This window comes from Pseudophryne corroboree, chromosome 1 (genome assembly GCF_028390025.1).
Source record: "Pseudophryne corroboree isolate aPseCor3 chromosome 1, aPseCor3.hap2, whole genome shotgun sequence".
Taxonomy (NCBI): domain Eukaryota; kingdom Metazoa; phylum Chordata; class Amphibia; order Anura; family Myobatrachidae; genus Pseudophryne; species Pseudophryne corroboree.
In genome coordinates, this window is record NC_086444.1 from 554,309,668 (window position 1) to 554,320,837 (window position 11,170).

Here is an 11,170-nt window from a genome sequence, read left to right on the forward strand (position 1 = left end):
TCTCTGTTTTATCATACTGTATGTGTATGTGACCACAATTATTGCAAACATATACCGTCACGGGTTTGCTTTCCATGCCATGCTTCAAGCAAGGTGCCTTGCTCCGCTGCCACTACACTCAGCACAGGTTACTGTTCCCAATCCAATCGTAGTCCACGTGGAATGGTAAATCAAGTTGAAACATATGTGAAACCCCCCCTCAAAAAACCTCTGTCAACCATATGTGTATCGCCAATTGTCATGTTGACTTTTTGAACCTGTCGACATGTTGTACCTGTTGACCTTTTCACCATGTCAACTTAATGCATATCAACCATATGGTGTCCACCTACTGATTGCCTATCTAGCCACTGTCTGTCTATACATTGGAATCCACCTGGTAAGCACGGAAGAACACAATTGTTACTAAGGGGGTCATTCTGAGTTGTTCGCTTGCTAGCAGTTGTTAGCAGCCGTGCAAACGCTATGCCGCTTCCCACTGGGAGTGTATTTTAGCTTAGCAGAAGTGCGAATTAAAGGATCGCAGAGCGACTACAAAGTTTTTTTGTGCAGTTTCAGAGTAGCTCCAAACCTACTCAGTGCTTGCGATCACTTCAGACTGTTCAGTTCCTGTTTTGACGTCACAAACACGCCCTGCGTTCGCACAGCCACGCCTGCATTTTTCCTGGCACGCCTGCATTTTTTCGAACACTCCCTGAAAATGGTCAGTTGCCACCCAGAAATGCCCACTTCATGTCAATCACTCTGCAGCAACCAGTGCGACTGAAAAATTTCGCTAGACCCTGTGTGAAACTACATTGTTCGTTGTAATAGTACGTTGCGCGTGCGCATTGCGCCGCATACGCATGTGCAGAAGTACCATTTTTTTGTCTCAACGCTGCACAGCGAACGAATGCAGCTAGCGATCAACTCGGAATGACCACCTAAGTTCCATAAACTATGGCTGAAAGTTTACTATTACAAAATGAACAAAGATGCAAATCACATAATAGCATGACTGTCACAAAGAGAATTCAGAGACCAATGTGAGAAAGAGTTAACTATCTTCAGAAGTATAACACTGTGAACACTGGCAGACGTCCTAGAACTTTCCAAATGTAGCTTCACTTTATCTCCTTCTGCACAGTAGCCTGAGGCAGATTTAGACCACATGGGACTCTAAGCAAAACCCTGATTTTTGGTCCCCCTTTCTTAAACAACCCTCAGTGTGGCTCCCCCCACCAATTGTAGCAGAAAGGCCCCCCACTCATTGTGCCACCCCCAGTCAGTGTATGGTCTTCAATTTGCCCCCCGCCTGATTACAGCAGGAGGATGGTAGTTGTACTAGTGCACGTAAAATCACACAGTAGACACTGCACACAGGCTGGTGCAGACAAGTGGCACCTGGTAGCTATCTAGTCACTGACAGCCTGCCAGGAGTACAGGGAAGGAGTCCTGGGGTGCACACCGGTAATGAGAGGTGCGACCCTGCGGAGACCTTTCAGTAGTACTGCATACAAAGACAAGGTTGCAGGTGCACAATTCAAACACTACCAATTCATTAATAATAATCATTGCAATAAAATTTTGCGTTTTGAGCAAGGTTCTTCGCATAGTTATGGCCATAAGCAACGGCTTTCCCACCGTGTCCAGGTAACCTCATTAGTCGGGCAAGTCCCTAACATTTTGGGGGGTAGAAATCTAGGGCGCGGGACACCCCAAAATAAAGCAGCTGAGTGACCCCAGGGCAACACTAAAGTGAAAAATATATAGTGAAAAAAGTGAAGATAGGTTAGTGAGATAATGATTATCTGATGGGGGGTGGATTTCTGGGGCGTAGGTCCCCCGTGACTGCTGTGGCTGTTTGGCCTCAGGAGCAACACAGATTAACACTTATTTTCATATTTACTTTCATCCCAATCGTGTGTTTTGTTTCAATGTAATTCATTTCCCACCTTCACTTTTCACTACTTTATTTCTCACTTTGTTACCTCACTAATTTACCCCTGCTGTTTTCAGCAGCCTCTCTCACTAACCTATCTTCACTTTTTTCACTATATATTTTTCACCTTAGTGTCGCCCTGGGGTCACTCAGCTGCTTCATTTTGGGGTGTCCCGCGCCCTAGATTTCTACCCCCCAAAATGTTAGGGACTTGCCCGACTAATGAGGTCACCTGGACGCGGTAGGCAAGCCGATATTTATGGCCATAACTATGCGAAGAACCTCGCTCAAAATGCAAAATGGTATTGCAATGATTATTATGAATAAACTGGTAGTGTTTGAATTGTGCACCTGCAACCTTATCTTTGTATGCAGCCTGCCGGGAGTATTCAGCCAGCTCAGCTCTCTGACATATTTTGTGGCAATCAGAAATGCCTACCCGACTCCATGATCTGTCAGTGAGCCCCTTGGAACCTGCCGGGTCCTTGCCGCTGCTTTGGTCACTACTGCAGGGTGGCGAGTTCACTAATTTAATTGTCAGACCTCATATAATTGAGTCACACTAAAGGCACCAATATATAGTCAGTACAGTCACTGACACTGAGGGGTGCAATAATGGTTATTATAGGGGATGGGGGACCTGCTAATAGGGGAGGGGGAAGTGCTACAATCAGTGTGTGTGTGTTTGTGTGTGTGCGGGGGGGGGGGGGGGGGGCACTGATATATAATGCAGACACCCACACCTTGTAATACTTATTATTACACCTAATTAGTGATGTGCACCGGAAATTTTTCGGGTTATGTGTTTTGGTTTTGGATTGGGTTCCGCAGCCGTGTTTTGGATTCGGACGCATTTTGGCAAAACCGCCATGAAAATATTTTGTCGGATTCGGGTGTGTTTTGGATTCGGGTGTCTTTTTACAAAAAACCTTCAAAAACAGCTTAAATCATAGAATTTGCGGGTGATTCTGATCACATAGTATTATTAAACTCAATAACCATAATTTCCACTCATTTTCAGTCTATTCTGATCACCTCACACCTCACAATACTATTTTTAGTCCTAAAATTTGCACCGAGGTCGCTGGATGACTAAACTAAGCGACCCAAGTGGCCGACATAAACACCTGGCCCATCTAGGAGTGGCACTGCAGTGTCAGACAGGATGGCACTTCAAAAAAATAGTCCCCAAACAGCACATGATGCAAAGAAAAAAAGAGGCGCAATGAGGTAGCTGTGTGACTAAGCTAAGTGACCCAAGTTGCCGACACAAACACCTGGCCCATCTAGGAATGGCACTGAGTGTCAGACAGGATGGCACTTCAAAAAATAGTCCCCAAACAGCACATGATGCAAAGAAGAAAAGAGGTGCACCAAGGTCGCTGGATGGCTAAGCTAAGCGACCCAAGTGGCCGACACAAACACCTGGCCCATCTAGGAGTGGCACTGCAGTGTCAGACAGGATGGCAGATTAAAAAAATAGTCCCTAAACAGCACATGATGCAAAGAAAAAAACAGGAGCAAGATGGAAGCTGTGTGACTAAGCTAAGCGACACAAGTGGCCGACACAAACACCTGGCCCATCTAGGAGTGGCACTGCAGTGTCAGACAGGATGGCACTTCAAAAAATAGTCCCCAAACAGCACATGATGCAAAGAAAATAAGAGGCGCAATGAGGTAGCTGTGTGACTAAGCTAAGCGACCCAAGTGGCCGACACAAACACCTGGCCCATCTAGGAGTGGCACTGCAGTGTCAGACAGGATGGCAGATTAAAAAAATAGTCCCAAAACAGCACATGATGCAAAAAAAAAAAGAGGTGCAAGATGGAAGCTGTGTGACTAAGCTAAGCGACCCAAGTGGCCGACACAAACACCTGGCCCATCTAGGAGTGGCACTGCAGTGTCAGACAGGATGGCACTTCCAAAAATAGTCCCCAAACAGCACATGATGCAAAGAAAAAAAGAGGTGCACCAAGGTCACTGGATGGCTAAGCTAAGCGACTCAAGTGGCCGACACAAACACCTGGCCCATCTAGGAGTGGCACTGCAGTGTCAGACAGGATGGCAGATTTAAAAAATAGTCCCCAAACAGCACATGATGCAAAGAAAAAAACAGGTGCAAGATGGAAGCTGTGTGACTAAGCTAAGCGACACAAGTGGCCGTCACAAACACCTGGCCCATCTAGGAGTGGCACTGCAGTGTCAGACAGGATGGCACTTCAAAAAATAGTCCCCAAACAGCACATGATGCAAAGAAAAAAAGAGGAGCAATGAGGTAGCTGTGTGACTAAGCTAAGCGACCCAAGTGGCCGACACAAACACCTGGCCCATCTAGGAGTGGCACTGCAGTGTCAGACAGGATGGCACTTCCAAAAATAGTCCCCAAACAGCACATGATGCAAAGAAAAATGAAAGAAAAAAGAGGTGCAGGCATCGCAACCGACACAATTGGACTGTCCTTGGGGATTTGTGATTTAGAAGAACGCACAGTTCTTTGCTGTGCTTTTGCCATCTTAACTCTTTTAAGTTTTCTAGCAGGAGGATGAGTGCTTCCATCCTCATGTGAAGCTGAACCACTAGCCTTGAACATAGGCCAGGCCCTCAGCCGTTCCTTGCCACTCCGTGTCGTAAATGGCACCTTGGCAAGTTTACGCTTCTCCTCAGATGATTTTGATTTAGATGTTTGGGTTATTTTACTGACCTTTATTTTTTTGGATTTTACATGCTCTCTACTATGACATTGGGCAATGGCCTTGGCAGACGACGTTGATGGCATTTCATCGTCTTGGCCATGACTAGTGGCAGCAGCTTCAGCACAAGGTGGAAGTGGATCCCTATTTTACCCTCCACATTTTGGTTCTCCATTTTTTAATGTGTGGAATTATATGCCAGTAATATATCCATAGCAATGGCCTACTACTATATATACTGCACACAACTGAAATGCACCACAGGTATGGATGGATAGTATACTTGACGACACAAAGGTAGGTAGAGCAGTGGCCTACTGTACCGTACTGTTATATAGTATATACTGGTGGTCAGCAAACTGTGCAAAACTGAAATGCACCACAGGTATGGATGGATAGTATACTTGACGACACAGAGGTAGGTAGAGCAGTGGCCTACTGTACCGTACTGCTATATAGTATATACTGGTGGTCAGCAAACTGTGCAAAACTGAAATGCACCACAGGTATGGATGGATAGTATACTTGACGACACAGAGGTAGGTAGAGCAGTGGACTACTGTACCGTACTGCTATATATTATAAACTGGTGGTCAGTAAACTGTGCAAAACTGAAATGCACCACAGGTATGGATGGATAGTATACTTGACGACACAGAGGTAGGTAGAGCAGTGGACTACTGTACCGTACTGCTATATATATATATAGTTATACTGGTGGTCAGCAAACTGTGCAAAACTGAAATGCACCACAGGTATGGATGGATAGTATACTTGAAGCACAGAGGTAGGTAGAGCAGTGGCCTTCTGTACCGTACTGCTATATAGTATATACTGGTGGTCAGCAAACTGTGCAAAACTGAAATGCACCACAGGTATGGATGGATAGTATACTTGACGACACAGAGGTAGGTAGAGCAGTGGACTACTGTACCGTACTGCTATATATATATAGTTATACTGGTGGTCAGCAAACTGTGCAAAACTGAAATGCACCACAGGTATGGATGGATAGTATACTTGAAGCACAGAGGTAGGTAGAGCAGTGGCCTTCTGTACCGTACTGCTATATAGTATATACTGGTGGTCAGCAAACTGTGCAAAACTGAAATGCACCACAGGCATGGATGGATAGTATACTTGACGACACAGAGGTAGGTAGAGCAGTGGACTACTGTACCGTACTGCTATATATATAGTTATACTGGTGGTCAGCAAACTGTGCAAAACTGAAATGCACCACAAGTATGGATGGATAGTATACTTGACGGCACAGAGGTAGGTAGAGCAGTGGCCTTCTGTACCATACTGCTATATAGTATATACTGGTGGTCAGCAAACTGTGCAAAAAAATGCACCACAGGTATGGATGGATCGTATACTTGACGACACAGAGGTAGGTAGAGCAGTGGCCTACTGTACCGTACTGCTATATAGTATATACTGGTGGTCAGCAAACTGTGCAAAACTGAAATGCACCACAGGTATGGATGGACAGTATACTTGACAACACAGAGGTAGGTAGAGCAGTGGACTACTGTACCGTACTGCTATATATATAGTTATACTGGTGGTCAGCAAACTGTGGAAAACTGAAATGCACCACAGGTATGGATGGATAGTATACTTGAAGCACAGAGGTAGGTAGAGCAGTGGCCTTCTGTACCATACTGCTATATAGTATATACTGGTGGTCAGCAAACTGTGCAAAACTGAAATGCACCACAGGTATGGAAGGATAGTATACGTGACGACACAGAGGTAGGTAGAGCAGTGGCCTACTGTACCGTACTGCTATATATTATATACTGGTGGTCAGAAAACTGTGCAAAACTGAAATGCACCACAGGTATGGATGGATAGTATACTTGACGACACAGAGGTAGGTACAGCAGTGGCCTACTGTACCGTACTGCTATATATTATATACTGGGGGTCAGCAAACTGTGCAAAACTCAAATGCACCACAGGTATGGATGGATAGTATACTTGACGACACAGAGGTAGGTAGAGCAGTGGCCTTCTGTACCGTACTGCTATATATTATATACTGGTGGTCAGCAAACAGTGCACAACTGAAATGCACCACAGGTATGGATGGATAGTATACCTGATGACACAGAGGTAGGTAGAGCAGTGGCGTACTGTACCGTACTGATATATATATAGTTATACTGGTGGTCAGCAAACTGTGCAAAACTGAAATGCACCACAGGTATGGATGGATAGTATACTTGACGACACAGAGGTAGGTAGAGCAGTGGCCTTCTGTACCGAACTGCTATATAGTATATACTGGTGGTCAGCAAACTGTGCAAAACTGTAATGCACCACAGGTATGGATGGATAGTATACTTGACGACACAGAGGTAGGTAGAGCAGTGGACTACTGTACCGTACTGCTATATATATAGTTATACTGGTGGTCCGCAAAATTCTGCACTGTCCTCCTACTATATACTACAATGCAGCACAGATATGGAGCGTTTTTCAGGCAGAGAACGTAAAATACTGGTGGTCACTGGTCAGCCAAACTTTGCACTGTCCTCCTACTATATAATACTGCTGGACCCCAGTCCCCACAATAAAGCAATTAGCACACTGAGCACAGATATTTGCAGCACACTGAGCACAGTCAGATATGGAGCGTTTTTCAGGCAGAGAACGTAGATATTTGCACTTGCAGCACACTGAGCACAGATATTTGCCGCACAATTTGCAGCCCACTGAACATAGAAACTGAGAGGACGCCAGCCATGTCCTCTCACGATCATCTCCAATGCACGAGTGAAAAATGGCGGCGACGCGCGGCTCCTTATATAGAATACGAATCTCGCGAGAATCTGACCGCGGGATGATGACGTTCGGGCGCGCTCGGGTTAACCGAGCAAGGCGGGAGGATCCGAGTCTGCCTCGGACCCGTGTAAAATGGGTGAAGTTCGGGGGGGTTCGGTTCCCGAGGATCCGAACCCGCTCATCACTACACCTAATACATTAGTGTTGACTGTATATACAAGTGCCTTTCCCACGCTTACTGATTGTAGCAGCCTAGCAGGTCCCCTATAATGCCCATTATTACACCCCTCAGTCAGTGTGACTGCATTAATTATATGTCAGTACTCCATTGATAGTGGCAGGCATTTCCTAAACATGGTAGTACCTATAATAGAGTATAATAGAATATTGATATATCACCAGTTAGTGTGTGCCTCCCACCCAGCCATGACTGTAAGCAGGCGGATGTTATAAACTGTACATAAAATAACACTGTCCACCCCCCCATCCTGCCTGATTGGAATTTGAAGTAGGTGGCCGTTATATAAAATAAAAAAAAATCTGTAATAAAGTACACTGGAAGACCTCATGTTTTTATTGTGCACATCCCGGCTCCTCACTCTAAGCATCTGATGTTATACACACGTGTGTCATGACTAGTCACACGCACAGTACTGCAGGACTGGGGACACAGGCGTGTGCTGGAGCCGGCACCCAACAGCTGTCTAATCACTGACAGCCTGGCAGGAGTATTCAGCCAGCTCAGCTCTCTGACAATTTTGGTGAAGCTCGTGAACTGCCAGAAATGCCCTTTATACAGCCTTGTCAGCAGGCCCCCTGGGACCAGCAGGGCAGTAAGCAGCCGCTTTGGTTGCCTTGTGGTAAATCCTCTACTGGCCTGAGGAGTCTTCTGGTTTCCTTGCTGAGTATTGCACATTCATCACAAAGTAGAATAGGCATTTTGCTAAAGGAAAACAACAGACCAAGCAATACGTATAGGGTGGAAACTATTGCTTAATGGGTGGCTGTAAGCAACCCACATACTTTTACATGAGATATTATTTTATATTAATAATAATAATAATAATTATTGTTTCAGAAAGTGTTATAATAACTGAACACACAACTTTGTGATAACAAATGCTTGCATTTATTCTTTACCATGTACGTATTTTTGTATTTGTCTAACCACAGTTAATTTGCGCACATCTATAATTCTATATTATTTTTTACTTTTTTCAAGATTTTCTTCTTGGATATAGTTTTAATGATTTATAACACATCTATAGATATAATAAAACTTTAATGGTTGTGTTGGTACATGGCAATTTTTAAAAAGAAATATAGTTTTAGGGACTGTTCATCAACTATGGATATGAAAAAAGTTTTATCAGAATTTTTGTTTTATATATATACATGAAAAAAACTAAAGGTGGGTGTGCAATTAGCTCAGTTATTTTGCCTAGGCGAAAAAACTGAGCTTTTCACTATTTGTAGGGCGAATGGGGATTCGCCCTATACAATAGCAGGGCTGTTTTTTCGCCTAGGTGAAACATTCGGCAGGAGCGACAAACATGTGGATCGGCAGAATCATGTGTTTTCGCACCTGCGCCGGAAAAAACGCGGGCTGTTTTCGCTGACCTTGAGGAATATTTCAACAATGCTTTTTCACTTAAAACAAAAAGGTGAAAAGGCATTGGCGAAAAATGCCTTAAAAACAGGCGAAAATGGCCCACAATTGAATACCCATGGAGTCAAATTCAACAGCTCTGAAAATGAGTTTTATGGTAAGAACTTACCTTTGTTAAAACTCTTTCTGCGAGGTACACTGGGCTCCACAAGGATAGACATAGGGGTGTAGAGTAGGATCTTGATCCGAAGCACCAACAGGCTCAAAAGATTTGACCTTCTTCCCAAGATGCATAGCGCCGCCTCCTATATTCACCCCGCCTCCGTGCACAGGAGCTCAGTTTTGTTAACCAGCCCAATGCAGTAGCAAGTAAAAGAGATGACAACTGCCAGTTGCCACAAACACCACACACTCCCGACAGGAGAAGTGTCAGCGGCTAATGCCATACCAACCCAAAGAAGCTAAGTGCATCAGGGTGGGCGCCTTGTGGAGCAAGAAAGAGTTTTAACAAAGGTAAGTTCTTACCATAAAACTCGTTTTCTGCTGCGGGGTACACTGGGCTCCACAAGGATAGACATAGGGGATGTCCTAAAGCAGTTCCTTATGGGAGGGGACGCACTGTAGCGGGCACAAGAACCCTGCGTCCAAAGGAAGCATCCTGGGAAGCGGCAGTATCGAAGGCATAGAACCTTATGAACGTGTTCACAGAGGACCACGTAGCCGCCTTGCACAATTGTTCAAGGGTCGCACCACGTTGGGCTGCCCAAGAAGGTCCAACAGACCGAGTAGAATGGGCCATAATGTGATCAGGAGCAGAGAGACCAGCCTTCACATAAGCATGTGCAATCACCATTCTAATCCAGCTGGCCAGAATTTGCTTGTGAGCAGGCCAGCCCCGTTTGAGAAACCCAAACACAACAAAAAGAGAATCAGATTTCCTAATAGGAGCAGTTCTCTTTACATAGATATGGAGAGCCCGTACCACATCCAAAGACCGCTCTTTGGGAGACAGATCAGGAGAAACAAGTGCCGGAACTACAATCACCTGATTAAGGTGGACGAAGAAACCACCTTAGGTAGATAGCCGGGACGAGTCCTAAGAACCGCCCGGTCACAGTGAAATATCAGATATGGGGAACTACAGGACAAGGCACCCAAATCCGACACTCTTCTAGCTGAAGCAATAGCCAGCAGAAACACCACCTTAAGGGAAAGCCACTTAAGGTCAGCTAAACCAAAATGTTCAAACGGAGACTATTGTAACGCCTCCAAAACCACCGACAAGTCCCAAGGAGCCACAAGCGGGACATAGGGAGGTTGGATACGCAACACGCCCTGAGTAAAGGTATGCACATCAGGTAAGGTCGCAATTTTTCTCTGAAACCACACCGACAAGGCAGATATTTGAACCTTGAGGGAGGCCAGATGCAGGCCTAAGTCCAGCCCCTGCTGAAGAAAAGCCAACAACTTGGCTATACTAAACTTGGAAGCGTCATAATCGTTAGATGCGCACCAAACAAAGTAAGAATGCCAGACCCTATAGTAAATCCGAGCCGAAGCCGGTTTCCGGGCCCGCAACATAGTTTGAATGACCGCCTCAGAAAACCCCTTAGCCCTTAAGACGGAAGCTTCAAGAGCCACGCCGTCAAAGACAGCCGGGCTAGGTCCTGGTAGACACAGGGGCCCTGAACGAGGAGGTCTGGGCGTTGTGGAAGTAAAATTGGACGCTCAGACGATAGGCCTTGCAGGTCTGAGAACCAGTGCCGTCTGGGCCACGCTGGAGCTATGAGAAGCAGAATTCCATTTTCTTGCTTGAACTTCCGAATTACCCTGGGCAGGAGTGACACCGGAGGGAACACGTACGGCAGCCGAAACCTCCACGGTACCGCCAGCGCATCCACGAATGCTGCATGAGGATCCCTTGTCCTTGCTCCGAAGACCGGAACTTTGTGATTGTGTCGAGACGCCATCAGATCTACGTCTGGAAGGCCCCACCTTTCCACTCTAAGTTGAAACACTTCTGGATGGAGGCCCCACTCGCCGGCATGCACGTCCTGACGACTGAGAAAGTCCGCCTCCCAATTCAGGACTCCCGGAATGAATACTGCCGATATGGCCGGTAGATGGCGTTCTGCCCACTGTAGAATCCGTGAG